This window comes from Pocillopora damicornis, chromosome 12, assembly GCF_964200805.1.
Source record: "Pocillopora damicornis chromosome 12, jaPocDami1.2, whole genome shotgun sequence".
In the NCBI taxonomy this organism is placed as follows: Eukaryota; Metazoa; Cnidaria; class Anthozoa; order Scleractinia; family Pocilloporidae; genus Pocillopora; species Pocillopora damicornis.
The window spans coordinates 8,575,699-8,582,405 of record NC_142681.1 but is presented as its reverse complement, the minus strand read 5'-3'; the positions used below and the strand labels follow the sequence as shown (position 1 = coordinate 8,582,405).

The following is a 6,707-nucleotide window of genomic DNA, read 5'->3' as shown; positions in this document are numbered from 1 at the left end:
AGCATCCGATCAACGGAAAAGTACGCCTATACTACGTATGCAGTAACATTGAATTTAAGAAAGTCTTAGTTTCTCTCAGAAAATTAAAACATCTCTCTTCGTGAGCGCGCAGCGTCATGACTTATCTTCTTATGCGAGGCTCTAGCGCTTAAGCAGACAAAAAAACAGATTACGGCGTTTAGAAAAATATGTACCGTAGAACCCGCCGCTAGTATCTAAAAATTTAAGTGAATGGTGTCTCGACCATGAAACGTTTGTGTACAAGTAGAAAACGGAAATTCAATTGGAATCTACCGCGATCTCTGAATCGATCGTTAAACTCTCCTAAAAAAGCCTCATAGCCTCTGGAAAACCACGTAATGAAGCACTACGGATTTCCTATGATGTCAGCGTGGGACAGTCTAGTTTTATGATCATCAATTTCTCAAATTGAACGATACTCAATAACCTTGTTTTAGTTAATGAGGATAAATTATACGGTATAGAGCCACAGAGATTTAAAAAAGTCGCCGTAGAATCAATTTATTTCACTGTGGTGACGATTCAATCGCGCCATCAACCGCTTTAACGAAGGGCTAACACTCGAAACGTAACATATCGCAAACATAAAGATCAGGTACTGGATAAAGTAAATAATAAAGGGATAAAGCAGCTACTGGGCTTTGCCATAAGAGCCTTACCTCTCTACAGTTACTAAATGACTAAGGCTGATAAAAACCGAGTGACTAGAAAAGATTTTCAATCGCACTTACCAAGATGTTGACAATGTGGCTGATGCTTTCAAAATGAAACAACAAAAATAACGAATTACTTTTCCCAACCTTCCGAACTTCCGCTGTCACATTGTTTAATGTATCCAGATCACGTGTGTTCAGGGTATTCCCTTCCCCCTCGGGGCTAATCGAAATAAAAGGAAAAGTTTTAAATTGCATATTTTTTTGTGTGCCCGTATGCCCGTCTATCGCGTCCCATTTAGGTTAAAAATTTTTAACAGTTAGTGGTCATATGATAACATGCTTATTGACAGAATTTGGTGGGACCAGTGGGGAAAATATTAAGCTCAGGGTTATGAAGAAAGGACCTCGCTGCGCCCCCTACCACTCAATAAGTACACAGTATTTCGTTTTCGTACGTCACACTTTTATCAGTCATGATGTAATTGAACATGGAAAATGAAAAGTGTTATTCTTTTTCCAACAGGAAATGTCAGGCTTCAGTGTTTACCCCTTTGAGAGGTTTGATTTTCATCACAAGATCAATCACAGTACAACCTAAGTCCCTTCTTTTTAACGCTAAGCTATCTTTGCGTGATAATAAACTCATTGTCTTCGTGAACTTTTCATTTTCTAGCGGGTGTGATTTGCATGATCGAAGCCAAAACTACTAAAAAAAACCAAGTGACTGTAATTCGGTTTTGCAAGTCACACTTTTATAACTAATGATGGTTATAAAATAATTGAGATAGTTCGTTTGCTCTCAATAGGCCAACTAGTTAGTTTAGATGAGAGTATGTAAACACAGCTTGTTTGGACGTCACAATTTTAATGTTTGCCGGCGCAATTTGAAAACATTTCAAACTCAAAGTTTTCCCAATACCCGCACAGTAATCTCAAGTGTAAGTGATAAATATTGGAATTGGAGAAGTATGTGCCAATTTTTGATCTAGGGTTTGACTTCCATCCCTTCCCCAGTGAGGAACAAGAAGGAGGAAAGAGAGGAACTAGCACTCTTTTGCCTGCCTTGATGACCATGAACTGTGTGGCCTAGTCGAGGGAGTTCAAGTAAAGACGACAAATATGCAAAAAAATGCGCAGAAAACATCGAAATGTAAGGAAACAAGGAAAAATTCTGGAAAAAAACATTTTGTTCTACGCGCCCTACTTTCAAAGAAATACTTGGAAAACTGTATATCACTGAAAAGCTTATAAAGTATTGAAGAAAGTTTTAAAAGTTTGTTTTTTTCCCAGCAAATTTAATTTCAATGTTTTCTCTAAAAAAAGAGTAAATAAAATAGAAGTTTGAAATTTGACCAGATCTTGTTGACAGTAACCTCAAATCAAAACTCACAATTCAAGGCAGTAACAAAACAGTTTTTTTGTTATTGCCTTCGCTACATTACAAAACTGAAGGAACCGTTTGTTCGGCTGAACGAAAACAAAAATCATGCTGCCTAGGTCTCGATGGCAGGGTAATTAATTTATTTTTCAAAAATGACATTTAGTTGCCCTTTTGCTGTGCCCTGAGCAAACGCTGGTCCCTCGTAAAAATGCCGAATTAATCAAGTCGATTTTGAAATTAACGCAGGGGTCATATCATCGAAAGAACTCGGTGACACTGATTGCAAAATGAGAAACTTTCAAAGTGTGGCTGCATTTTTCAAGATAAACAAACAGTGACGTGGCTTGATTAAATTTCCTGAACTTAAGAGTCATCAGATATATTGACAACTGACATACTTAGACGTTAAGTCAAGTACATATGTATTCAAATTGGGGAAACTTTGTGTAAATATTGGTTGAAAGCGAAGGTAATTGATTAATTACCAAAATTACCGACCAATTGCCTAAATTTAGATAGATTTTGCTTTTTGGAAGTTTCTCAGATATCACTGGCTAATTTTCAGCTGGTTAAGATGTCACTTTTTTACCTATGTATTTTCTACCCTTCTTTAACTTCATTCGCTTGCAATTTATCACTTCTCTTTATCGGAATAGTGGTTAAGATATCCGTGCTTATCTGTTCAAGTTACCAAATTTTCCAGCTTTTGCATGATTCAATTCTGATCTATTCAGATTCACTGTAAAAAGGAAATAAACAACTGGTTTCCTTGGTTTCCCATCCTGTTATCACTGAAAACTTTCCACTTGAATATTCTCTTCGCATATCTTTTTTTTCCTTTAGTTGCTGCTTCCTGTTCTCTGTTTTTGCACTTAGCTTGTTTTGAAGCCAAAACAAAGGTAAAAATACAAAATATACCACTGAAAGATATTGACAACGTAAGTAATTAGAAAAAAGGCTCTAAAATGGCAAAGTACGAAAATACGCGGTCATTCAAGGCTGCTGTTTCTCAGTGAAGGCGAGGCCCCTCTTTGATGAGGAAAATGGCTGTTGTTCAGTTGTGTATTTTAGCGCTGTTTGTGGCTTCCACAAAGAGTAGTAGTATGTATTACATGTATTCCAACATGATCATACTCGATGGCAAAAGAAATTACTATGTTTTCTACAACTACAATGAGTCCGCGGACACACTGGAGTTTATGGTGCAAATCAGTTTAAGTTGGTTTCGGTGTTGCTGAAGTAGCATCAAATAAATATATGTTATTTGCCAGCCCACGGCCTCGGGCGGACTGACTTAGACTGGTGAATAACATCTTTATTTTTTCCTTAAACTGAACTAAATTCCTTCCAAAACATCCCGAATGATTTAGGGCTGTAATTACAGCAGGATCCTCCATAAATTGAGCAATATTTGAGCGGGTAAATGATAGTTAAAATAGAGGTGATGCAAATTAAAGAGAGATGCTGCATCAAAACATTTCCATGTACGTAATGAATAAGATAAGGGTGATTTAAAATTCTTCCTAACAAACTTTGAAACATTTTTACAAGTATCTGTCACAATCTGACACAAGTGAATTGAAGAGTGCGTAAGAAAAAAAAAGGGCATGTACACTTTTGAAAAAGCAACCAAACTAGTTTAGCAAGGACTGTCACGACAATGTTTTCTCCAAAAACAGTCAATGATCTGACGGAAAGTATTATTCACTCTCGTCGACGATTAATTCATGTGCGAAGATTTACTGCTGCTCATGAAGTAAATGGCGAGGAAAATAATTGCAAGTAAATTCAAATTTTCTATTTTGAAGTTGTAAGAGTTTGCTCGTTTGTTTGCTGCAATGGCGTGTGTAAATCTGGTCTTTCCTTCACACAAAATCTAAATTCGAATGAGCTGAGACACTTCAACGAGACACAAGGGGATTTAATGCGTATATTTGTTGTAGAACTGAAAACTTCGCTCGTCCTTTTACAACGAACAAATTGTTTGACAGAACTAGGACATTAAATGAATGAAGGTTCCATCGATTAATTCAATTTTGACCAAATACCTCACGTTTTAACTTTCTAAGTATTTTTTGTGAAGGATTGAAATTAATTACAGACAGGTTTTAGGCCGCTTATCAACCAATTTAATGGCACTTAAGCTTATACAAATTAATTTCGAAACCAATATTTTTCTGTCAACCAAGGTGATTTGAGAGAGAGAAAAGAGAGGATTCATAAGTTAGTAATAGGTTTGAGTTAGTGACCGACGTCTTTGCTTAGAAATGCTGCCTGTCGGGAAAAACGCATACGGACTGCGCAGAACCAATCAGATTGTAGGATACGTTGCCGTGCCCTCTGAGAAAAAAATAAGGGAGAATTAATGAGAGGGAGATATGGAGAGCGAATCAGCATTTCCTCAAACGATGTGAGTGTTCCAACTCTAGCGAATGAATTTCGGATTTGTACATCACTCTTTTATAACCACTGATGGAATTGAACATGTAAAAACAACTTATTTCATTCCTTTTAACAGGGAACGTCAGGCTTCTGTGTCTATCCCATTGGAAGATTTTCATCCCGAGATCGATACCAGTAGAACCAAAGCTTCTTTCTTTGAACGGTAAGCTATCTTTGCGCGATAATCAACTTTTCAGACTGATATGGAAAACCAATCCGTAGTTTACTCCGCAGTGAATCTATTTCGGTTTTGCACATCACCCTTTTTCAACCTCAGATGGATTTGAGCATGCAAAAGTGAAACATTTATTTCCTCTTATCAGGGAACCTAAGGCTTCACGGTCCATCCCTTTGGAATGGTTTGATTTTCATCACAATGTCCTCGTGACCTTTTCGTTTTCTAGCGGGTGTGATTTTCACGATCCAAGACAAAACTTCAAACGATTATAAGATACTTGAGATAGTTCGCACGCTCTCATAGGTCACTGAAAGACAAACTAAAACCAGAAGTGAAGCTGATTCACGTATAGTCCGACCTATCAAACCTAAAGCTTCCGCGACTCCAGATTTACCGCACGAACGAGATGTTGTTGTTGTGTTCAAATCTATTCTGAAAAGAGACCACAGTCCAGAACAAACCAAATGCACCCCTTTATCGGGTGTTAATCATACTACAAAAAACTCTGATAAAAGTTGGTTCAAAGCCAATGCAATGGGAGTTAACAAACTTAACAGTCTCATGAAAACAATAGCTGAAAAAGACGGTCTTGACAACTCTCACCTTACGAACCACAGTGCGTGAAAACGAATGATTCAAACATTGAATGATAAGGGTATTCCTTCTAATCATATATAATGCAGTTATCAGGACACAAAAATGTGCAGAGTACTTACAACTACAGTCATCTTTCACAAAAAACAATGGAAAAGTATGTCAAGAATATTGAGTGGCCCGACTTCAATAGTTCAAACTGAAACACACTCTTGTCGAAACAACGTAACAACAAAGTCAAACGCCGACAGCAGCAGGGCTATTCGAGGATGCTGTGCTTTACGGAAGAAATTTCAACATCAAGTCGTCCTCGTCTTCAACAGAAGCACATAAACAACAAACTTATAGAGGAATAACATGCATATTTGACTCTTCAGACGACGAAGACACTACATGAGTCCACCTTTGACATAGAAAGAGTTAGCTTCGTTGAAAAGCTAAGTACTTATTTTTGTCAAGCTTTTCCTCCTTTTTCTTTAGGATATTTTTGAATGAATACTTACGAAAATTAATTCGTTGCTAATAAACTGTCATGCTGTAAGCTTAGTTAATTCATTTCAGTATTTAATTTCACCATTTCCAGCCTTGATTTAACTTGTAAGGCACCTTTTTTGTTAGTTCCATAGAATTAGCTTTCAAACCTAAGTGGATACTTGTAAAAGTGACTTGATAAATCACTTTGAATTTCAAGAAAATCTCAGTTCGTATATAATAAACAAACTCACTCTCTCGCTTAGCCTCGTTCGTTCGTTTTGTGAAAGTGGTCAACTGTACCGCGGGCACGCTAACACCACGGCTTTGTCCAGTAGTCCAGTGTTCAGTGCACTGGGCTCCGAGTTGGACGACCCAGGTTCTAGTCCTGGCCAGGGCAAGGCGTTGTGCCCTTGAGACGTACGGAAAAAAAATGCGAGCTCCGCTTTTAGGCTTGGCTAAATCTATATATTACAAAATAGTAGTAACCCATCAAGCCGAAAAAAATTGGATGTACGATCGTACGACCGTACAAGGTGCTACTTTTAACATGCGTGGTCAACTGTGATCGCGGGGACGCCAATACCAGGCTTTGTTCAGTAGTACAGTGGTCAGTGCACTGGGCTCCGAGTCAGACGACCCAGGTTCTAGTCCTGGCCAGGGAAAGGCGTTGAGAGTTGCGGAAAAAAAATGCGAGTTCTGCTTTTAGGCTTGGCTAAATCTATATATTACAAAATAGTAGTAACCCATCAAGCCGAAAAAAATTGGATGTACGATCGTACGACCGTACAAGGTGCTACTTTTAACATGCGTGGTCAACTGTGATCGCGGGGACGCCAATACCAGGCTTTGTTCAGTAGTACAGTGGTCAGTGCACTGGGCTCCGAGTCAGACGACCCAGGTTCTAGTCCTGGCCGGGGTAAGGCGTTGTGTCCTTGAGACGTGCAGGAAAAATGCGAGCTCC

At 38.3% G+C, this 6,707-nt stretch overlaps 1 pseudogene; it reads left to right on the top strand.

The window, feature by feature from the left end:
* Nucleotides 1–4,703: 4,703 nt before the first annotated feature.
* On the top strand, nucleotides 4,704–5,707 carry LOC149036349 (uncharacterized; annotated as a pseudogene).
* The last annotated feature ends 1,000 nt before the right edge of the window (nucleotides 5,708–6,707 follow it).